The 25,582-nt window shown below is 34.2% G+C and overlaps 1 protein-coding gene across 1 annotated transcript in view; it reads left to right on the forward strand.

The window, feature by feature from the left end:
- Positions 1 to 25,582, forward strand: part of COG5 (component of oligomeric golgi complex 5) — a 276,905-nt gene that overhangs the window by 102,499 nt on the left and 148,824 nt on the right. The gene's annotated exons all lie outside the window — the stretch shown is intronic.

Consider the following 25,582-nt stretch of genomic DNA (forward strand, 5'->3'; position numbering starts at 1 on the left):
ATTTGGGAGGGGTGAATTTGGTTTAAACAACAGGTGAGACCATATTTCTAGAAGGTAACATGCAGCCTACGGCATATACATTAAAGTAAGAGGAGAGCCCTTTTGATGTGCTTTTGACCTGATGTTTACCTTGAGTGAATGTATAAAAGTATTAGAAGTTTGGGGTTTTTTGGGAACACTTGCATGTTATTCATAGCACTTTGATCTATATCCCGCTTATTCCATTTTTAGAGGCCAGATGTCTAGTCCTTGAAATTGTGCAAGATTTCCTTTATTTATCAGATACCACATTTACTCAGTTCATGGGTCATAGTTTGATGTACTAGGAAAGATCTTATTAAACTAACATGTAACGGCTTATTTTGAGGAGTATCTTATATTTTAAAAGTTCACATAGTTTACTAAATAAATCCCTTATTGATGGAATTTAAAGTGTTTTAGTTAAGTGAATAACTTGGGCAGTGGGGGAGATTTTTGAGCATTAGTCATTAAAATTTAGCACATATGGTCTGAGTAAATGCCAGAAGAAATACAAGTAATATGCTGTAAAACTTCACAAGATAGATAAATTATTTACAGTTTAGGAGAGTAGATAAGTTATGTGTAGTTAGCACTAGATGTAGGATTTGTTTGGGATGTTTGGAAATTGGGAAGGTGCAAAAATTTAGGGTTAGAGGGGAATACTTAGTACTCTAGTTTGACCAAAATGCAAGCTCTGGATTACTGGCTAAATAGAGTGGGTTGAACACATGCCTTTATTTATGCTTCTTCCTTAAAATTCACTAAAATGACAGTAAAGAACTAAAAAGATATAAATCCAGAAGGACAAAGAATGTAAAAAGAGATACAGCAGATGAGAGAAATTACAGAATTTTGGAATATGGAAAGCAAATAGGTGGGGGGTGATTGATGTAGTCAAGTGTAGAAAGTGGAAACATGCCTGTGGAGGGGGAGGCCAGAAAGAAGCATGTTATACCCCCCCCCTCTGAATTCTGGAAGACCTCAGAATTAGAGGCATCATAGACTCCTGAAGATGGGGTAAGGGGTGGAACTAAAAGGAATGAGATATGTTGGATTTCATGTGTCACTTAGGTCTCTGAGGAAAACAGTTTGGTGTTGGAAAATATGTGCGTTGACTGGTAATACTCTGTTAACTACTAAACACTTGCTAAGATCCTTTCAGGTGATCAGCTGAAGGTTAACAGGACAGACCAGGAAAAATTGTGAAGTAGGTGGTTGCTCTAACTTTGGGGAAGATAGAAGAGAACTAGGTAGCACTTTCATACTCCCCTGTTCCTGTGGGTCAATCTTTTCTCCTCCCTAATGGCAAAGCCTTCTCATTTTTAGCTCTGGGTTTTCTCTTCTGCTTGTCAGAATCTGCTTTGAATGAAGTGTTTGCACGGTGAGTCTCCTCTCTAATTGTAAGTTGTAAGACAATAATCTTGTTAAGGCAATTCTAGGCTCATCCATCATGATAATGGCCACAACTATATTTTGCTCACTTTTTTTGTGTGTGTGATTGTGTGTGTGTGTGTGTGTGTGTGTGTGTGTATTTAATTAATAAGGGAAACTACTATTTTTTTTCTACTCTGTTTTCCTCTCAGTTCCATACTAGCACGTGCATATACATACTCCTCTTTGCTTCTTCTACTAGGAAGAAGAACGAAAACGAGATTATCCTGTAGCCGTTAGAAGTTTTAACGATCTCATTTGGAACTCATATTAATCCGGAGAAGTGATTCCCATTTAATAAATGGCAAACTAAACTGAAGCTCAGAAAGTTTCACGGCCTATGAATGGTGAAATAGAGATTAGATCTTGGATTCCTGGTGTGTGCTCTAGTTTTGGGGTGATACATGCTGTTTGACCATAAGTTGTGTCTTTGGGATGTCTTCTTTTAATCAATTCGGGTATTATTGTAAGTGGACATTCACTTTTTTGAAAAGTTAATACTAGATAGTATTTGCATTATAAGTACATCATATTATTTGCTTTAATTATTAAATAATAAAGCTTTTATTATGTTCAAACAGGACACACTGTCTTGATGATATTCGGTGAGCACCCATAATTCATCTCTGCTTTAATTCTCAGTTCTGAGTTTCTCATTATGTGAGCCATTGAATTCCTTTTTTTCCCTTTTGCTGAAGTCAGATTTAGTTTTCTTCCTATCACTTACAAGCAGAACTAAACAGTATTTTGAAAACTTAACCAATGCCAGTTTAATAGTAATATTTAAAATAGAAAGGTTGTGTGTGTGTGTAGTAAGATAATTTGTCATTTTAACTATTTTTAATTGTATATTTCTGTGATGTTAAATACATTTACATAGTTGTGCAACCACCACAACCATCTCTCTCCAGAACTTCCTCATCTTCCAACCCGAAGTTCTATACACATTCACTACTAACTCTCCTTGTCTCCCAGTCACTGGCAACTACCATTCTACTTTCTGTCTCTGAATTTGGCTATTCCGGGTGTCACATATGTGTGGAATTATAGAGTATCTGTCCTTTTGTGAGTGGCTTGTTTCCCTTAGTATGATGTCTTCCAAGGTTCACCATATTGCTGCATGTGTTAGAATTTCCTTTTTAAGGCTGAATAATATTCTGTTACACATACATACCACATTTTCTTTATCCATTTACCTCTTGATGGACACTTGGGTTGCCTCCATCCACTGTTTAAATATCGTGAATAATGTAACTATGGACATGAGTGTAGAAATATCTGTTCTAATTCTTGCTTTCACATCTTTTGGGTATATGCTAGAATTGGTGAATCATATGACAATTCTGTTTATCTTTTGAAGTAATACTGTTTTCTTTTTTTTTTTAAGATTTTATTTATTTATTTGACAGAGATTGAGACAGCCAGCGAGATAGGGAACACAAGCAGGGGGAGCGGGAGAGGAAGAAGCAGGCTCACAGCGGAGGAGCCTGACGTGGGGCTCGATCCCATAACGCCGGGATCACGCCCTGAGCCGAAGGCAGACACTTAACCGCTGTGCCACCCAGGCACCCCTGAAGTAATACTGTTTTCTAAAGAGGCTGCCCCATTTTTTATTTCCACCAGCAACGAGCAGAGGTTCTAGTTTTTCCATATCCTCTTGAACATTTATTTTCTGTTTTTTTTTTAATTGTGGTAAAAAAACACATAACATACAACTTACCATTGTAATCATTTTTAAGTTTACAGTATAGGAGTGTTAACTATGTTCACAGTATTGTACAAAACTAAAATCCTGTACCCATTGAACAACAATTCTTCGTTTCCCTTTCTCCCCAGTGTGTGTGACAACCCATTCTACTTTTTGTGAGTTTGACTACTTTAGGTACCTCATGTAAGTGGCTTGTCTTTCTGTAACCAGCTTATTTTACTTTGCATAATGTCTGCAAGCTACATCAGTGTTATAGCACAAGACAGGATTTCCTTTTTTAAAGACTGAATAATATTCTGTGTACATACCGCATTTTTTTCCTTTTTTAAATTGTGATTCTTTATTTGAGTATAATTGGCACGTAAGGTTATATTAGTTTCAGGTGTACAACATAGTGACTCAGCTTCTCTGTACATTATGCTGTGCTCATCACAAGTGTAATACCATCTGTCACCATACGCGCTTACAGTATCATTGACTGTATTCCCTGTGCTGTGCCTTTTATTCCTGCTTATCACATTTTCTTTATCCATTCATTTGGCAAGGGGCATATGGATTGCTTCCATCCTTGTCTATTGTGAATAAGGCTGCAGCGAACATGGGTTTGCAAATTATCTTTTCAAGATCCTGATTTCTGTTCTTTTGGATATATATCCAGAAATGAGGTGGCCGGATCGTATGGTAATTCTTTGTAAAATTTTTTGTGGAACCAACATAATGTTTTCCATAGCAGCAGCACCATTTTACAGAAACCAGCAGTGCACAAGGGCTCCAGTTTCTCCACATCCTCTTTAATTCGTATTACTTTGTGGTTTTTAATAGTGGCCATCCTAACAGGCGTGAGGTAGTAATCTCATTGTGGTTTTGATTTGTATTGCTGTAATGATTAATAACATTGAACATTGTTTCATATGCTACTTGGCCATTTGTATGTCATCTTTGGAGAAATGTCTACTCAAGTCATTTGCCTATTTTTAAATTATTAAAATTCGGATTTTGGGTTTTTTTGTTGTTGTTGAGTTACAGGAGTTCTTTATATATTTTGAATAGTAACCTTTTTTGAGCTATGTGACTTACAGATATCCCATTCTGTAGATTGCCTTTTCACTTTGTTGACTATGTCCTTCGATTCACAGAAGTTTCTAATTTTGATGTAGTCCAATTTTATCTATTTTTACTTTTGGTACCATATCCGAAGAAATCCAGTGTCATGAAGCTTTGTCCTATGTTTTCTTCTGAGAGTTTTAATAGTTTTAGTCTTTACACTTAGATTTTTATCCTTTTTGAGATAACTTTTTTGTATATGGTATAAGATAAGGGCTCAACTTTATTCTTCTGCATGTAGATATTCTGTGTTTCCAATTCCATTTGTTGAAAAGACTATTTTTTCCTCATTAAATGCTCTTGGCACCCCACCCTTGTCAACAATCATCTGACCATATATGTGAAGGTTTATTTTGGGCTGTCTGTTTTATTTCACTGGTCTGTATGTCTTATCTTTATGCCAGTACTTTGTAATAAATTTTGGAATCAGGAAGTGTGAGACCTCCAACTTTGTTCTTTTTCAAGATTGCTTTGACTATTCAGGGTCCCTTGAGATCCCATATGAATTTTAGGATGATCTTTTATATATATATATGTGTATATATATATATATTATTTATTCAACAGAGATAGAGACAGCCAGCGAGAGAGGGAACACAAGCAGGGGAAGTGCGAGAGGAAGAAGCAGGCTCATAGAGGAGGAGCCTGATGTGGGGCTCCATCCCATACCGCCGGGATCACGCCCTGAGCCGAAGGCAGACGCTTAACCGCTGTGCCACCCAGGCGCCCCAAGGATGACGTTTTTTATTTCTCCAAATGTAACATTGTGATTTTGAATGGGATTGCATTAAATCTGTAAATTACTGTGGGTAGTATTTATATCTTAACAATATTAATTCTTCCAGTCAATGAACACTAGATGTCTTTCCATTTATTTATGTCATCACTCATTTCTTTCATAGTGTTTTGTTGTTTTCAGAGTACGTCTTTCATGTCCTTGGTTAAGCTAATTTCTAAGTATTTTATTTTTTGATGCTATTAAGTGGGATTAAAAGTTTTTATTTTCAGATTATTCATTGTTAATGTATAGAAATGCAGTGATTTTTGTGTGTCATTTTGTGTCCTGCAGCTTTGCTGAATTAGTTTATTCTGTGTGTGTGTGTGTGATCTTTAGGTTTTTGCATATGAAATCATGTTTATGAGCAGAGATAATTTTACTTCTTCCTTTCTAATTTAGATGCCTTTTATTCCCTCTTCTTGCCTAATTGTCCTGGCTAGGACTGCCAGTACTATATTGAATAGAAAAAATAGAAAGTTTTTTTTTTGTAGAATTTTCTTACTGCAAAAATGGTGCATCCTTATATTTTTTTTATAGTACAGGACAAGGATATATGTAATGTAAATATAATATGACTTTACAAATCCCCATTTTTCTGGTTTGAATTGTTATTTAAGGAAAATAAAGGAGGCTTTCTTACAAGGCTATTTTGATACTTCTTTTCTGAAGGTAACCCTTAGTTGGATGAGATGCTTACACTGAAACTATTGCCTTTTAGTAGATATATTATAGTACTTGCCTTCTGGGTTATACTCATGTTAAATTCTTTTTTCAGTGTCCTAAGATTATACCCCAGTAGATTAGATGCTTCCAATTTGTTAGTTCGGGGTGTGTGTGTGTGTGTGTGTGTGTGTGTGTGTGTGCTCATTATATCAGTTACTTTTGAATTGCCAGAATGTTTTCCAGCTTGGCATATTTTATCAGCTTGAATTTTATTTTATCCTAGCAGTACTTTGTCTAATCTCCTTGTGCTTAATTTTTCAACTTCAGTTAACTAAAAAGCAGCTATTTTTATAGCACATTTTGGTCTTTTCACTTGACATATTTCCTTGATGATTCTTTTTGTACTTACTTTAATGCTTATGCCGAAGTATATATGGGAGAAGTAACTTGATTTCTGAGAGTTGCTTTAAAATGCTCCAGCAAAACAAGCAAATGGTGAAGTGGGGGTGTAGACAAAATAAGATTAGTAACATGAAGAGAGTTGTTGAAACTCAGTAATAGGATACAGGGGGCCCATTATGCCATTCTTTCTTTTTTATTGAAATTTTTATAATAAAATGTTAAAGAGAATACATAAAATTACTGTCCAAAATAATAGTTCTTCAGGCTCAATGTTTGTGGAGGCTGACCTTTATTTAAAAACCAGTATGGCAAATGGTAGGACGTTTCTGGTAATTTACAGTACCTTGATGGTAAGATCATCAAATTTGATAATGCCCCCAATAAAAATACTCTTTCATATATTGTATACTCTGTACTTTAGTGAATTTTTCCATTTTATTATTTTGAAAGTTTTCAAACTAGAGAAAACTGGAAAGAATAGTGAGGTGAATATCCTTTTACCTATAATGTAGATTTACCAGTTGCAAAAATTTAGCTATGTTTCTGTTATCTGTATAGATGCCCTTTCTGATTTTCTGTCTGATTTAACTATATAGATTTTCCTATTTCTTTCAGTTTCATTAGTTTTTGCTACACATGTATTAAACTCTGATATTATGTGCAAAACCCCTTGGGATGTATTAGGTGTATTGGTTTACTATGGCTGATATAACAAATTACAACAAATCTGATCACCTAACACCAATTTATTCTCTTACATTCTGGAGGTTAGAAGTCTGAAAAATGTGTTATGGGACTAAATCACAGTGTTAGCAGGGTTAGTTCCTTCTGCAGGCTAAAGGAGAGAAGAGTCCATTTCCTTGCCTTTTCTAGGGGCTCTTCTTATCCCTTGGGTCATGGCTGTGCATCCCATCATCTTTTCCTCCTCTTGGTACCATTCTCAAATTGCCTTCTTCTGTAGTCACATCCCCCTTTATCCCCCTCTTATAAGGACATTTGTGATTACATTGGGCCCACCCAGATAATCTTAAGATGATAATCTCCCCATTTTAAGATACTTAATTTTTCGCTTTGCACAGACCCTTTTACCATGTAAGGTAGCATATTTACAAATTGTGAAGATCAGGATATGGATATCCTTGGACATTGTCGATGGCAAAACTCCCTAAATCTACAGATTCAGTGCAGTCCTTCTCAAAATCCCAACTGGTATTTTTGCAGAAGTTGACAAGATGATCTTAAAATTCATATTGAAAAGCAGCAACCCAGGAAAGCTAAAACAAGTTTCAAAAAGAGTAGTCAAAATAAACTTGAAAAAGAACAAAGTTGGGGAAACTTCTTGATTTCAAAACCCACTGTAGGGCTACAGTAATTAAGATAGTCTGGTAGTGGCATAAGGATAGACATACAAATCAATGGAATACAAATTAGAGTCCAGAAATAAACTCTCACACTCGTAGTGAGTTGACTTTTTACAAAGATGTGAAGACAATTCAATGGGGAATGAATAGTCTTTTCAACAAATGGTACTGGGACAAGTGGATATCCATATGCAAACAAATGAATTTACATCTCTTTCTTACACCAAGCAAAAGAAGAACCCAAAATGTATCATAGACCTAAACGTAAGAGCTAACCCAAAAACTCCTAGAAGAAAACATAAGAGTAAATTTTTGTAACTTTGATTTCTTAGATATGACACCAAGAGGATATGTGACAAAAGAAAAAAATAAAATCGTACTTCATGAAAATTAAAAACTTTTGTCCTCAAAGGACACCCTTAAGGTGCGCCTGGGTGGCTCAGTCGTTAAGCATCTGCCTTCAGCTCAGGGTGTGATCCCAGGGTCCTGGGATCGAGCCCACATCGGGCTCCCTGCTCCGCTGGGAGCCTGCTTCTTCCTCTCCCACTCCCCCTGCTTGTGTTCCCTCTCTTGCTGGCTGTCTCTCTCTCTGTCAAATAAATAAATAAATAAAATCTTTAAAAAAAAAAAAAAAAGGACACCCTTAAGAAAGTGAAAAGATAAGACACCATCAAGAAGGTGAAAAGACAGTCCATAGAATGGGAGGTAATATTTGTAAGTCATGTATTTGACAAGGTATTTGTATGCAGAATATATAAAGAATGCCTACAACTCAAAAGTAAGACAACCCAACTGAAAAATGGACAAAGGACTTGAATATATGTTTTTCAAAGGAAGGTACACAAATGGCCAATAAGCATATGAAATGATGCTCAGTGTTATCAGTCATTAGGGAAATGCAAATCAAAGCCACAACAAAATATCACCTCACACCTGCTAGAATGGCTAAAGTAAAAAAGACAATAACAAGTGTTGGTGAGAATGTGTAGAAATTGGAACTCTCATATCTTGCTGATAGGAATGTAAAATGGTGCAGCTATTTTGGAAAATAGTTTGCCAGTTCCTTCAAATGTTAAACAGTTATCATACAACCCATCAATTCTACTCCTAGTACTTAAGAGGAATGAAAACATAGTCTACACAAAAACTTATGCATGGATATTCATAGCAGCATTATTATAGCTCAAAGTTGGAAACAACCTAAATGTACATCAAACGATGAGTAGACAAATAAACATGGCACATCTATACACGGCGTATTATTTGGCAATAAAAAGGTATGAAGTATTGTTACATGGTATGTCAGGGATTAACTTTGAAAACATTATGCTAAGTAAAAGAAGCGAATCATAAAAGACCAAATTGTATAGTGATATTTATATTAAATATCCAGAATAGGTAAGTTCATAGAGACAGAAAGTATATAAATGGTTGCCTGAGACTGGGGCAGAGTGGGTTGGGCAGGGAGAAGCAGAAATAGGAAGTGACTATTAATAGGAATAGAGTTTCTTTAGGAATGGTAGTGATGTTGTGATGGTTGTACAGCTCCATGAATACTTTGTGTGTGTGTACACACTTTAAATGGGTGAATTTTATGGTATATGAAATATATCTCAAAACATTGAAAAAATACCTAAGAGATTATTTCATAAAAACATCTGTAAAGTGCACCATAATTATACTTAGAAGAAGCATTAGGATATTTTGGCTTTTGAATTTTCCTTACCTTTTATAATGAGTAACAACATGTATACATAGTATATGTAGTATGACCAAGGGTTGCATGTATCATCTAGCTACTCAAAATCTCCCAGAACTATTGGAGGGCTAATTCAGGACTTTTGCAATTAGAAATATTCCACTCATTTCACTCCATGCTCATATTATGCTTACCAGAGCTGTACCGAGATCATTGTTTATGTAATCTCTTTGAAAGTTTAACTAAAATATGATTTTCCATAAAGATTCTACATAGTATAATTTGTATTTATGTTTCTACATATATATATCCAACATATTTTAGGTTAAAAATTTCAATAGTACCTTTAGGAGCATTCTAGTACTTAGTATCTTTCATTGTACAATTGGTTTGTTGTGTATAATTCTTACATTCTTACATTCTGCTCTTACAATATTAGAGCAGACAGACAAATGCTAATGGTGAAATTGACATCATGATCTTAATTTTATTAGCAAAACATCTGATTCCTGTGCTTTAAGCTGAAATCGTTTTTTTGTTCCACTTTCCTAACTCCCTCTTTACAAGCATAATTCATTCATTGTAGAATTGTATTTAGTAGCTCAAGAGCTCTTTAGCTAAGAGAATACGGAACTTGCTGGTAATGGGCCAGTGAATGTTGTATAGATTAAATGGCTCATCCTGCAGCTGCTGTGCATGTGGAACCTTCATTGACTTTAATTCTCAATTAACTCATTTGGTCTATAGCTTCAGGCCTAAATTGGGGGTTGATTGAAGATGGGGAAAAAGATGACTGTATAAGAGAGAGGATGTATTAGTTTCATCAGGCTACTCTAGCAAATTACCACAAACTAAATGGTTTAAAACAACAGAAATTTATTCTCTCACAGTTCTTGGGCTTAAAAGTCTGAAATCAAGGTATTGGTAGGGCCATGCTGTCTCTGAAGGCTCTAGGCGAGAATCTTTCCTTGCCTCTTCTAGCTTTTGGTGGTTGCTGGAAATCCTTGTGTTTCTTGGTTTATGCATGCATCATTCCAGTCTCTGCCTCTGTCTTCACATGGCCTTTTCCCCTGTGGGTCTCCATGTCTTTACACGACATTTTCCTTTCTGTGTGCCCATATTTCCCTCATTTTATAAGAACTCCAGTCATTGGATTAGGCCCACTTTAATCCAGTATGACCTTTAACTTGGTTACATCTGAAAAGAACCTTTTTCCAATTAAGGTCAAATTTATAGGTACTAGGGGCTAAGGCTTTAGTATATCATTTTATGGGACACATTTCAATCCATAATAGAAGAGTATGTTTCGTTTTAAATACATTTAACTGTCAAGTTGTGAAATAATTTGTTAGTGCAGTGTTTTCACAGAGAATTAACATGAAGTGAATTAGGAGCAATGAAAGATAAGAAAAGGAATTATCAAGCTTGGGCCATTGTCAACTTTGATGTATAATCCTCCTCTCTTGAATTCCCTTTTGGTTCGGACCCCTCCACTGATCTCCTTACCCCCCTACCTTCAGCCCTTCACTTGGACTCCAGTATGGCCTGTGTACACATAACCTTGCTTTTAGAGAGAGGTTTTAAAATGTTTATGGTCAGAGTGGATGAAGTTACTTTAAGATGAGAGGAATTACCTTTTGTGACCAGGCTTCTCAGGTGGGCCCTTCACAACCTCAGTACAAAACTCAAAACCCATGTAGCAAGTAGTAGTTAGAGATCACTGGGATGTTTTTCTGAGTCTGTGACCACTGTCAGATTCTGTAAGTACTTCAGCTTTACCCAGCATTCCAGTTGCTAACTGAAGCTCTCCTTATCTGTCAGTCAGGGTTCCTAGTTGAGGCCAGGTGAATCTACTTCGGCTGGTTAAGCAGAAAGGAATAATGAGATTTTAGAGAGTGCAAATAATGAGATTTTAGAAGGCCAAAGAATCCAACTTTGATGTTGAACCTCCAGACAGTTGAAATATTCAGTCACCCTTGTGGGACTGTTCTGTTAATCCTATTTGTGTCATTTCCCAAATCCTGTCTTTATAGCTTAATAGTTGTGAAATTGGGTAAGATAATTAACTGCTCTGTGTATCAGTTTTGTTGTCTTTAAAGTGGAACAGATAACTAAAGGGTTGTTGCATTAAATGATTAATATACACGTTCTTTTAACACTGTCTGTACACATAGTGTATTAATTTTCTAGGGTTGCCGTGACAGAGTACCACAGACTGGGTGGCTTAAACAACAGGAATTTATTCTCACAGTTCTGGGGGCTGGAAGTCCAAAATCAAGATATTGGCAAGGTTGGTTTCTTGTAAAGGAAGAATCTGTTCAGTGCCTCTCCTCTACTTCTGGTAGTTTGCTGGCAATCTTTGGAGTTCCTTGGCTTGTGGAAACATCGCCCCAATCTCTCCCTTCAGCCTCACGTGGTGTTCTCCCTGTGTGGGTAACTACGTCCAATTTTCCTCTTTTTATAAGGACATCAATCACATTGGGTTAGGGGCTTCATTTTAAGTAATTACATCTGAAACTACCATATTTCTCTATAAGGTCACATTCTGAGGTACTGGGAGTTAGGACTTCAACAGATGAATTTTGGGGGACACATTTCAACCCATAACAAACACATATTAAACGTTATATGAATGTTAATTATTGTTGTTATTCTGGTAACTAGTTGTGTTATGACTGTAATCTTTTTTTCTTCAGTGTGCTGCATCTGTATGGATTAGAGAGTAAATATTCTTAGAATTAACTTTAATTTCGTGGACCTTAGTTTACAACTTTCATGTTGTTTCTTCACAGTAAGGACTCTTCATAGTATGGGTATATGATTTTCCTATAGGCATGTGATATTTCTTGTGTTTTTTAGGAAAATTCAGATACAGAATAAAAATTAATATGGCAAGATGTTATATCTCACAGATGGGAGAGAAGGAGGGAGAGATTGATTCTATGATCATAGATTTTTACCTAATAGATACTGTTCATACAAGAGTGAGATGTATGGCTCTGTATCTTCCTCATTTTTTATATTCTTGCTTCTTAGTGCTTTATACTCTATAAACAAGATCCTTTATTGACCGGATCTTTAAAGGGGGAAACAAAGGACTTCTATCAGGGGCTTTGTATGGATTTTGTTCTTTTAAGCATTGCATCTAAACCAGTATGATATCATTGCTGTGTTTTCTTAAGTGCGTTCCATGAATGCTGGTTCTGCTAAATTTTCTGCAATTTGAGAAGCAAAAATGCAGGATAAAGAGATTTGGGGAATATTATATATTATGTGCTTCTTTTGGATGTTTCTGCTGCCAATTCATGGTTCTGAGGAGTACTATATAGTAAAGAACCCTGCTTTATTTTGTGTTTCACCTGGCATTTCCTAATTTTGTGTATCACAGCACCTATTAGTACAGTGCAGAGTTAGTGTTTACTAAACATTTAATCTTCTTGAGTGCTAGGACCTGAGAAAAGCAGTCCCTCCAGTATCCTTAATTAGGAATTATATAATTGTTTTTCGATATCTGAGAACAAAATCTTTTAATGTATAAGCAGATTGTTAAACCTTCTGGTTAGGGGAACTGCCTGGATTATAGTTGTGTTTTCTAGTTTGCCAACAAAGCTATATTGTAAATGTTTTTGAAGGTAGGATTGATGTCTGTTGTCTACATATAGACAGTACCTAGCACGTAGGAGGCATTTAAATGGCTGAAAGAGAAAAATCAAAGTCGTATAGATCCTTTGTAACATCTTTCTTAAGTAAGATGAAGAGGGGAGATGATTTTTTTGTTGAATAAGCTCTGTAGTTCTGTCTGATGTATTTCTGTTGGAGTCTTTCCTTAATTTAAAAAAAAAACAGCTTTATCGAGGTGTATTTGATATACAGTAACCTGCACATGTTTAAATTGTACAAGTCAATAAATTCTGACATGTTTATATGCTGAGGAAACCACAACACTATCAAGATAATAAACATATTCCTCACCTCCAGAAGTTTCCACGTCAGAACTCCCTCCTCCCCTCCCTGAAATTCCCTCCCATCCCCAGGTAACCACTGGCCTCCATTCTAGCTTGCACTTTCTAAAATTTTATAAACAGAATCCTATAACACATGCTCCTTTTTTTTTTTTTTTTGTCTGGCTTCTTTCACACAGGGTGAATATTTGAGAGTTGTCTCTATTGTTTCGGTGTAAAGTCATTCATCAGATTCCTTTTGTAACCTTTTAATATCTTTAGTTTCTTTAGTGATGTGATCTCTTTCAGTCCTGATATTGGTAATGTGTGTGTTCTTTTCTTTTTTTCTTACTCAGTTTAGCTAGAGGTTTTCAGTCTTATCTTCTAAAAGAATCTGCTTTTGATTTCCTTGATATTCTCTGTAGTTTTAGATTTGTACTTCATTCTTCATTATTTCATTTATTCTGTTTTGGGTTTTATTTTTTTTCCAGTTTTTTTTTTTTTTTTTTTTTTAAGGTGGAAACGGAGTTTATCTATTAGAAAACCTTTTTTCTAAAATAGGTCTTCAGTGCTCTAAATTTCCATTTAAGTATTGCTTTGGCTGTATCCTGGAAACTTTGCTGTGGTGGTGTTTTCATTTTTATTTACTGTAAAGTGTTTTCTCTTTTTAATTTCCTCTTTCATGATGGGGATTTTTTTTAACCGACATTACTTTGTTTTGAATATTTAGAATTTTTTAAAGAAGCTTTTTTGTTTTGAATATTCAGAATTTAGAATTTGAATATTTAGAATTTTCTAGGGACCTTTATGTTGTTAACATCTACCCATTCTGTTCAAAAAACGTGTTGTATGAACTGAGTCCTTTTAAATTTATTGAAACTTGATTTAGGCCCAGAATGTTGTCTTATTTGGTAAATAATCCTTTTACACTTGAAAAGAAGGTGTCTTCTGATGTCATGTGGGATGTCCTATAAATATCAATTGGGTCAAGTGGTTGATAGTTTTGTTCAGGTCTTTCAGTGCTTAGATTTATCTGTCTTGTTCTGTCAATTCTTGAAGGAGAAGCGTTTTAATCTCTCACTGTATTTTCCAACTTGATCATTTCTCCTAGCATTTCTATCAGTTTCTTCACTGTGTATTTTGAATCTTTTATTACATGCATAAATGTTTAGGAATGTGATTTTGAGGATTTGACCCTTTTATTATCATGAAATGACATCTCCTTCTTACTATGCTTTGAAATCTACTTTTAAAACTATTAATGTAATCAATGTATGTGTTTTTGATTAGTATTAGTTTTATATATCTTTTTCTGTCATTTTACTTCGAATTTATGTTTTCAGTGGGTTTTTTGTAGGCTGTGTATAGTTTGCTCCTTTTTCTTAAATGCAGTTTTATAATTTCTGCATTATAATTGGGATGTTTATGCAACTTAGATTTCATTTCATTATTGGTGTGATTGGGTTTAATGCTACCATCTTGCTAATTGTTTTGTATCATCTGTTTTCTATCATTTTTGTTTATCATCTGTTCCTTACCTTCCTTTTATTCTGCTTTCTTTTGGAGTATTTTTTATGAGATATTTTATCACATTTGTTGGCTTATTCTATATAATCTCTGTGTTATTTTGTAGTAAACATCTTTAAATTATCAAAGTTTCTTTCCTTGTATTCTAAGAAGAAACTCCTCTTGATTATGTTGTATTACTCTTTTTATATATTCCTAGATTCTATTTACTAATATTTTGTTGAGGATTTTTGCATCTATGCTTTTGAGGCAGATTGTTCTAGTTTTGTTATTATTTTTAAAATGTCTTTGGCTTTTGTATCAGGGTAACCAGATTTGCCAATATTTTGAGAATTTTAAATCTGTGCTCTTAAGGGAGGGGTACTATTTGTAGTGTTCTTTTTTTGTCTAATTTTGGGAAGTGTTCTACCATTGTGTAGAATTGGATTCTTTGTTTCAATGACACTGACACCACCTGGGCTTATAGATTTCTAATTTAGAATGTTTTAAACTACAGATTCAGTTTTTTAAATAGGGATCTATTCACATTATCTTTTTTTTTTTTTAAGATTTTATTTATTTATTTGACAGAGATAGAGACAGGCAGCGAAAGAGGGAACACAAGCAGGGGGAGTGGGAAAGGAAGAAGCAGGCTCATAGCGGAGGAGCCTGATGTGGGGCTCGATCCCAGAACGCTGGGATCACGCCCTGAGCCGAAGGCAGACGCTTAACCGCTGTGCCACCCAGGCGCCCCTTATTCACATTATCTTGTATGAATACTGATAGTTTCATCTAAGTTGTAGAGCTGTTTATAGTATTCCACTGGCCTTTGAATGCTGTGAAGTCTATAGTGGGTGGGATCTTCTTTTTCACTCCGGTTTTTGGTAATTTGTTCTGCTTTCTTCTTTGATGGTCTCACTAGGGCTTTGTTAATTTTATTGATGCTTCCAAAGAATTAACTTTTGGTTTGATTGATTTTCTGTTATTTGTGTTTTCAGTTTCATTGATTTCCTCTTATTTATTCCATTCTCCTTGTTTTTTATCTATTTTCCTTTTCTAGTTTCTTGTGGCATTAGCTTGCATTATTGATTTGAGACCTTCCTTTTTTTCTAATTACACATTTTAAAAAACCCACACATTTAGTGTTACTAAATTCCAAGTGCTGCCTTAGTTGAATTCCAAAGATTTTGATGTTGTATTTTCATTTTCATTCAGTTTAGTATCTTTTGAAAAATTTTCCTCTGAGGTCCTTTGTGAGCTGTTGATCATTTAGAAATGTGTTGTTTTGGGGTGCCTGGCTGGCTCAGTTGGTGGAGTATGCACTCTTGATCTCAAGGCTGTGAGTTTGAGCCCCATGTTAGGTATGGAGATTACTTAAAAAAACAAAACAAAACAAAAAAACCTTTAGAAATGTGTTGTTTAATTTCCAAATATTTGGAAAATTTACAGTTATTTTTCTATTATTCTTAGTTTGATACCATTATGATCAAAGAACACATATTGTATGATTTCAGTAATTTTAAATTTCAAATGTTTGTGTTCTGACCCAGAACATGCTCTGTTTTGGTTAATGTTCTGTGTGTAGTTGAATAAGGTATGTATTCTGTTTCTGTTGGGCGGCGTGCTCTGTAGATGTCAGTTAGATACCTTAGATACCTCTGGTTTTGGGTGGTGGTCAGTTTTTTTTTTTAAGATTTTATTTATTTATTCGACAGAGATAGAGACAGCCAGCGAGAGAGGGAACACAAGCAGGGGGAGTGGGAGAGGAAGAAGCAGGCTCCCAGCAGAGGAGCCTGATGTGGGGCTGGATCCCAGAACGCTGGGATCACGCCCTGAGCCGAAGGCAGACGCTTAACGACTGCGCCACCCAGGCGCCCCTGGTGGTTGTCACTTTTTAATATCCTTGCTGATTTTATCTAGTGCTTCTCCACTTATTGAGGGAGAGATATTGACATTTACTTCTGCTCAGGTACTAAGTGGAAGGTAGGCACTGACTAAAACACCTGACATGTCTTCCTGGAGGGCAACAAAAGAGGTTTGTGTAAATGCATGTTTTAGAAAGTCGGGAGGGAAAAAAACCCAACTGTGCCAAGAGGAAAGTGAAAATACACTTGTCTTTTTTTGGCCCTGGGCAGTTTTTTGTGCTAGCTGAAACAGAGAGTAAGATTTAGGAAAGAAAAACTAATCCTTTTTTTTAATAGTAAGGTTTTTTCCCATCTTGCAATGAGAGCCAGGGGAAAAAAAGGAAGGCTTTTGATGCTAAATTTTCACGAAGCTTTAAGGAACAAGAGAGATCAACATACACTGAGAACTGCTTTGGACTTGAAATATGAGGATTCAACCAAGAGTTCACTTAAGCCTGAAGATATTCTGTGCATAGTATAAGCAGTAAGATCAATTAATGCTTGGTTAGAAAAGTACAGATTTTACCCTTACTATTTTTTGTAATACTGAACTCTTTAAGAGTACCTGTTTTTTAGGGCCCTTCTCACTCCTGCCTTGGGGGGTAGGGGGAGGAGCAACTAACATCGTGTTTATAAAAATAGTAACTTAGTTACATGTAGTTCTTGATATTTTACAAAACCTTCATGCACATTATCTCATTTGATCCATACAAGCCTGTGAGATTTGTAACACAGGATTTTTCATCTTTGGGAATATCAGAAAGGTTAAGAGATTTTTCTCAAGTTGTAGAATTGAGTAGATTGAAGTTCAGGTGTTTTCATTCCTACTTGATTTTCTCGTATCATACTCTGCCTCTGAAAGGATGTACCTGTTTTCTCTAAAACGAGTAGAATTGATGCTAGTTAAAAGATTTTTATTGATTTTATAAGTATTCCAATGATCATGTACTACTTCATTTTACATAAAGGTAAATTTAAAATATTACAAAAAGTTTTAATAGATTTTCAAACATTAATTATTAACCTCCTCTTATATGAACTTGTTTTTTTAATATTCTTTGATTATTTGCCAGTTGAGAGCTATAAATTCTTTATATGTTTTTAATGGTAACTTTTATGTGTTTGATTTCAAATTTTTTCTCCATTCTTTTTTTATTTTTTCACTAGAAAAATTAAAAATTGTATATATTAATAGTTTTGAAATTTCTCTTGTGATTCATCTGGCTATTTCCCCCCATAGTTGGAATAAGTATTGTATTTTGTTCAAGAATTTTTTTTCTGTGATGGGTTTGTAATGTGAAAAGATTTTATTACTTTTTCCTATGTTTAGTTATATTTTGGTTGTCATACACTAAAATCTTATACATTTTATTTATTTTATATTTTGTTTTAGAGAGAGTGAGTGAGTGTGGTGGGTTGGGGTGGTGAGGGGCAGAGGGAGAGAAAGAATCGGAAGCATGCCCCATGCTCAGCACAGAGCCCAACACGCAGCTCGATCTCACGACCCTGAGATTATGACCTGAGCGAAAATCAAGAGAGTCAAAGGCTTAACCAGCTGAGCCACCTGGGCACCCCTCTTATACATTTTAAATCTATGTTATTTTGTTCTCTATTTTCTGTGTCATCATTTCTACTTTTGTACAAAAACACAGTACTTTTTTATAATTTTGCTTTATAATTTATTGTTTTCATTGATGTTATACATTATTGAAATTACACTGCAATTGTACATAAACATTGTTCTTTAAAATATTTTTCCCACAGGTGTTTTTGTCATCAGGTTCAAGATATCTACTTAAATATGATTAAAATATGTCAACCAGAAAAATAAAACACGTTTTACATGTAGAGTGAGGAAATGAAAATCAAAATTTGTGTGTAGTTGTCTTTGTTGGTATTTTGTTGGAATTTTTGACTTATAATTTCTAACTTTATGTGTTTTCTTTTCTTTTTTTTTAAGATTTACTTATTTGCACGTGCGTGAGCAGGGGAAGGGGCCAAGGGAGAGGGAGACAAGCAGACTCCCCACTGAGCAGGGAGCCCAACACGTGGGGCTGGGTCCCAGGACCCTGAGATCATGACCTGAGTAGAACCCAAGGGTTGGATGCCCAACTGACTGAGCCACCCAGGCACCCCAAATTTATGTTTTCCAATGTTTCTTTAGTGAAAAAAAAATTTTTTTTAAATGAATAGAAGGGCATCTGCATGGCTGAGTCTGAAGAGCATGGGACTCTTGATTTCTGGGTTATGAGGTCAAGCCCCATGTTCAACATAGAGCGTACTTAGAAAAACCAAACAAACAAAATGAACAAAGAGAGGGGGGTGAGAGAGAGTATGTGTGTCTTTAAAACAGTTTTCAAAACTATACTGGACTATCTTAGATTTGTTACAAATAGCAAATAAGGATTCTATTATAGTATCACTATCATTATTATTATCATTATCATTATTGATTTGAGTACCTTCAGTAAGTAGAGGCCCAGATCTCATTGTTGACTGGATAAATTAATTTTACCAGTACTATAACCCTGCAGCATCCATGTTGTTTGGTGGTGTTTAATGGTTATTATTTGCCTTTTTTTAAATTTAAATTTATTATTTAGCTCAGTATTTTCTAATAATGGTGTTCTTTATATAATATAAAATATTGTAGCAAGGAAAATTGATGTTCCACAGTGAATTAAAATGAGTCCTTATGATAAGCTCTGATCTTAAAATACAACTTATCTTGATTTAAATATAAAACTTACATAGAATCGATTTTAAAATGAGTTTTCCTTTTCAGAGTATTATTCACCAGTTTTCCAGATAATCCTTTACATATCACTGCCTTACTTTTGGAAAAGGTGGGCTTTAGTCTGAAGTTTATAATCAGGCTGTGTAGAAGAAATAAAGATGGAGCTTCTTAGATAATATAATTGTATGATTATATTCTGAAAATGGCCTCAAGAAGTAATATTCTAAATAACTAAAAATTAAATAAACTGGGAAATTATTCATAGCAAATATGAATGGGTAAATAGTGGATATTAATATATAATTAATACAAAGCAATATAAGAAGAAGATAAAGGAGTAAAAATTATTTAGAGATTCTCAAAAGGAAATACAGGTAGTAAAAAATAGTTATTCAGCTTCATCATTTAAAAATCATAGCAAACCATCAATAAGAACATACTTCTTCTGGCAGCATATAAAATATTCAAAACAGTGATGATATCTAGTGCCATCTGTGGTTAAGTGACTCATCAGTTACTGGAAAAAATGTATAAAGTGGTACAGTCATTTTGAAAACTAGTTTGATAATTTGTATCAATAAACTTAAAAGTGTAACTTCGAGTCAGTAATAATTCTGTCTTTGATTATTTCCCCAGGGAATAATTCTAGATACTTAAAATTTTTATATGTAAAGATAAAATAGTTATTTATGATAATTACTCATCTTAGGTAAATGATTAAATAATTTTTGGTTCATTTATTTGGTGAAATATTGGGCAGCTATCAAAAATTGATATTTATAAGGGGTATAATAGGACGTGTGAATGCTTACAACCCTAAGTTAGACATTGTAAACAAGTGTAATTACAAATAAAAAAAGGAACAAAAGAACTCATGAGATTAAAGCCGATAAGATTTTAAAGAAATATAGTAGACTTTTATTTTCACTTTTAAGCACTATCAAGATTTTAAGTATTTCAGGAACATCTGAAGGTTGCTTGAAATTTCTCAGAGGCACATATCTGAATTGTGCTCTTTGCAAAGTTGGTGTGTAGGAGGGAGTCACTTTCATTGGTAAGTGACTATAGCCAGCTGCCCAGTTCCTGTATGTCAGTTTTTGCTTTTTCTGCTCTTCTCAGATAAACATCCAGGGGGAAGATACAGTCTATTTTGGTGCTACTTGAGAATTTGAAGATTCATAAATTTCTCAGATATAATTATGTATATTCCAGTGATCCACTTAGCTTTTGTGGCCTCTATGTTGTGAGGTTATATAATTACTCCCTTTTGAAATGTTTTTCCTCTTTCTTTCTCTTTCTCCCTCTCTTTCCTTCTTTCTTTCTTCTTTTTCTTTTTTGAGAGAGAGTGTGAGAGCTGGGGTGGGGGAGGGGTAGAGGGAAAGGGAGAGAATCTTAAGCAGACCCCCTGCTGAGCCCAGAACCCCACTCGGGGCTCAGTCTCTGGACCCTGAGGTCATGACCTAAGCTAAAATCAAGAGTCAGGACACTTAACCAACCGAGCCACCCAGGTGCCCTGAAATGTTTTTCCAATTTCTAAAAATTCCTTAATGAGCTTATTTTTAAAAGGAAAAGACAAGACTTTATCCAATTACCAGTTAATAATTCTAGCATTAAATTTTTCACGGACAATATCTTTTGTTTTACCTGCAGTGCCTCGTCTTCTGTTAATCCCATCCAGTCTTTGTCTTTTATATCTCTAGAAGTTCAGTTTGTATATTACTTTATACATGTCTTTACTAACATGTTCAGTCTTTTCTCTTTTTGAATATATGAAATATAGTTATAACTATTGTAATGTCCTTGTTTATAATGCTATAATCTGTGCCAGTGATTCATTCTTATTTAGTATTTAATGGAAAAATATAAAAATACAAAACCACATTTTTAACATGTGTAAGTTACAAGTACTATCCACCAAGTTTTAGAATTAGAATATTATAATCACCTGTTTCTACTAACTGTTCTAAATGTTATTAATGTTTGTGTGTGTCCCTGAATAATATATTGCTTAATTTTGCATGTCTTAATATAAATCACCTCTTGCTGTGTGTATTCTTCTAAAAGTTTGTTCTTCTTCCTTAATACTATTGATGTTGATGTTAATGTGTACACCTATCATTGTTTAATTTTACTCTTCTAAAGTAGTATTTTGAATGAATGGTACATTTTATTCATCTCTTTTCCAGTCAGTGGTCATTTCGGTTGTTTTCATCTTTGTTTTGTTTTTAACAATGCTGTTATGAACATTGTACATGTCTTCCAATGTACATATATATGAACTTCTCTGGATTATATGCCTTGGAACTGTATATTTTGGTCATAGAGAAATTCGTATGAAATCTTACTGGATTATCCCAAATTGATTTTCAGAGTGGTTTTTAGTCATTTACAAAGTTTCTCCTATTTACAAAGTTTCCTCCTATTGTATTACAGTTTGTTCAGTGAAAGAATAAAGCTGTAAAAAAAAAAAAAAAAAACCAAACTATAATTACTCTTCTTTTTGTTTGTTTTAAACAAAGGAGGGTGATGGTAGAGGAACAAGCAGTGAGGATTTTGGAATCAATAAGGAGGATTTGTGTTGCAAAATAGAAAGAGAAATTGTTAACAGGAAGCCATAGATTCCATGACTGGGAGAGGAGCATGAGAACATTGATTCTGCTGGCCAGGTGTAGTACTGATTAGGGGAAACCAGAATTTATTTTTTAGTACCTTAAATTTCAAAGACTTGTGTATATTTGACAAAAAATTGTTTATGATCATGTTATCCATCCTCTTGATTCCTGTGTCAGATGCTTTGGTTGAATTCCTTTTTCTCCAATATTAGATTAAATTTTTCTCAGTGTAGTTAAACAAAAAGATGACTGATACCATTTTTTTTCCATAAAAATTAGTCTCGTTATTTTCTCACATCTAAGGAGATGATATGTTTAATCCAAAGGATCATGTTAGTTTCTTCATACGTATTTTTGTACATGGAAGGATTTTAGTAGTAAGTGACAGAAAGATAATTCTGGTTTCATACTCCACATCTATTAAGGTTTAATTGTTAAAGTGTGACTAATGCTGGCATATTTCAAAATTTGGCATTTTAGGACATTTTATATATTTTAAGAATTTTCCTTTTTTTCTTTTCATTAAACTCAAAATATGAGTTTTTTAATGCTGTCATTGTTCCAATCTGTCTTAATTTAATTTCCCAAACAGTTAATTCTGATAAGATTTTTACAGCTTTATTCTTTCACTGAACAAACTGGAATACAATAGGAGGAATACTGTCTATCCTTTGAATATAAAGTTTTCTTCTTTCTCAGGCTTGTGGGATTGGCCTGGGATGATCTAAGTGAAAAAATGGAAGTCAGACCTGGATTTAAATTCTTCTTTGCTGCCTACTAGCCAGCTGAATTTGTTAATAATTCAATAATATTTCTAGCAAGGTTGTTTAGAATATTACAAATAGTGGAAGCATACATTAAAATAAAAAAAGACATTTTGTGTCCAGCTTAATGCTCTCCACATGTTATGTGTTCAAAAATTATATTTATTATTATTGGAATCAACATCATCTTCTTGTCCTTGGCTCCAGTCCCTAGATGTGTTGCACAAAGAGCAGATGCAAAAAAACTTGAAACACTGATAGTGATTGTATGGGACGGTTAAACAAGAGGGGAGAGTTTAGTGTAATCCCTCCATTCTCCTGGTTGGGGTGTGGGGGATGCTGGTGCTACTTTGTTTTTCCATTGTTTTTCACCCCCTTCTTTCTATACTTAACCTCTTTTATTGAAAAGCTGGTTTGTGGAGTAATCAGTAAGCAAAATAATAGGGCTTTTTCTCCTCCCAACCAATAGAATCCTTTGTATTCTAAATCTAGTATTTTGATTATTTTTTAAAATGAGTAGCTATATTTTTTTAAGTGAGTATACAGTGTGGATAAATTGGATGGGGCAGTGGGAGAAGGAGTTGGTTAGATAATGTAATGGGGGTCATTAGTTTACCTTAAAGAAGTATTGGAATTTGGTGCCTGGGTGGCTCAGATAGTTAAGCGTCTGCCTTCAGCTCAGGTCATGATCCCAGGGCTCTCTGCTCAACGGGGAGTCTGCTTCTCCTTCTGCTCCTCACCCCACTCTCATGCTCTCTCTCACTCTGTCTCTCTCAAGTAAATGAAATCTTTAAAAAAAAAAAAAAAAGTATTGGAATTAATGATTTATGTTCTTCTCACCTCTACTAGATGGTAGTCTTTGTGAATACATAAACAATATTTACTTTCTTTTTGTTCCCATAACACCTAGCATAATACATTTTATCTTTATCTTTCAGTGTTTGCAACTTTGTGTTTTGTTTTCCTTTCTTAGACTTTGCTGCTTGGCGTGAGAAATTAAGTCTGGCTCATTTCTTTGGTGTTTGTGACTTATAAATGTTTGGTACTCAATAAAAGGTTTGAGTGAATGATTTGAATTGTCTCCAGAGTGACAGATCAGCATTTGTAAGAATAAAGCAATTTTGGCTTTGTTTATGTCTAGAAATTTGTAACTGGAAGAAACCTTAAGGTTTATATACTGTAGCTCTTCATTTTTCAAATAAAGTAACTGGTACCAAAGATGGCAAGACATGTATTCAAAAACATATATGGCAGAAATAGAACCAGGCAGATCACTTACTCATAGTGTCTCTCCCCCTCTTTTTTTCTTAATTGTGATATTTTTCCTCCTCAGATTACAGAAAAAAAGAAATACATTGATAACCAGCTTGAAAAGAAAATAATACTTATTTTCTGTTGTGTACATGCCTGTAGTTTGATCTATATTGTCTAGTAAATGTTTTCGGGTAAACATAGCATTTCCTCATTGATCATTACCATGACTGGGACCACATATAGTTTTCAAAAAATTCTCTGAAAAATAAAATTTAAAATTAAAAAATCAGATTAAAAACTTTTTTGTGTATTATAACCCACCCTACATTTACATAATATATTGGTCTATAAAGTACTTTGGCATTTGTTAACTTATTTTGATTCTGATGATAGTCTTAAGAGTTATGTAGGGCATGACTTATATGCTGTTGACATTTTACAGATGAAAAAATTGAGGCTTAATGAGGCTATCTATATCTTGTGACTGTGACCACTTAGTGAGTAAATTATGAGGCAAAATCCTAAGCCCATATGATTTAAAGGTTTTTCAAAACTTTCCATTGTGGTAGGCCAAAGTCCCCTTAGATATACACATTTAACAAAAATGCTCATGGTTTAGATGCAATTAGCAATAATCACTGTTCAGCTGCCCATCTGTTTCATTTCCTTTCGTTGTCTTGTGTAGCGCTAACTATATATATGGTGTTCAATCAGTAAATACTGGAGTGGATAGTTAACTAAGTGGTTAGTTAGCATTGTAGTAGGTAGTATGCCGTGACTCTGCTTAAGTAAAAAATGATAATATGTAAGTGCTTGGAATATATTTTAATAAGACTTAAAAAGTCAGTTCTAATTAAGAGAATATGGTGAAAAACAGATTTGATATTCTGTGAAGTAACTAGAAAACAAAGTAATCTTCTATCTAAAGCAGTTGTGTTTTTTTAGAAATAATTTATCTTGTTAAAATAGAAAATAGAATTTTAGAACTGTGAATAAGCTGCTTAATCTTGAAATCTTGACCTTTAGTTTTAGCATTTTAGTTACCTTAGATATGTCTAAGATAAGTCAAAAAATAAAAACATAAAAAATTAACTTTCTTAAATTCTAAGTATGCACAATTATTGTTAACATCACAGAGATCTTTTCGTGCTTCTTGCTCTGTATAATTCTATAACTAGAATATGTTAATTCTATAAGTAGTTGATTCCTCTTTGTAAATTTTTTTATGAATGATATCATGAAAATCCTTCAGTGAAAGTTGCTGTTAGGTCTGCATAATCCTATAAACTGACAGCATGATAAGTGCTAGTGTGCTAAATTATTTTCATAGTTTATTAATTATTCACATGGTGTACATTTGTTTCAAATATTTTGTTACTATAGAATAACTTTTAAAACTATCTTGCAGCTTGAGAAATTTCTGAGATTTCTTAGATTTCTAAGATCAAGATATTTCTTTATATTAAAATGAATTTGACACTACTTTTTATGTGATATGTGGACATTATTTGGTATTTACTATCATTGTCAATTCTATTCTTGCTTTATCAACTCAATCTTATTTAGAATATTTTGCTCCAGAGTAAAGTTATTTATTAAATAGAAAATGTTTGGGTAACTATATTTTTTAAAATGCAGATTTTGAAAGGGAATAGTGTTCAATAGCAAATCTATAGTATTTTAAAGACTCAGACATG

This window comes from Ursus arctos, unplaced genomic scaffold (genome assembly GCF_023065955.2).
Source record: "Ursus arctos isolate Adak ecotype North America unplaced genomic scaffold, UrsArc2.0 scaffold_3, whole genome shotgun sequence".
NCBI classification, from domain to species: domain Eukaryota; kingdom Metazoa; phylum Chordata; class Mammalia; order Carnivora; family Ursidae; genus Ursus; species Ursus arctos.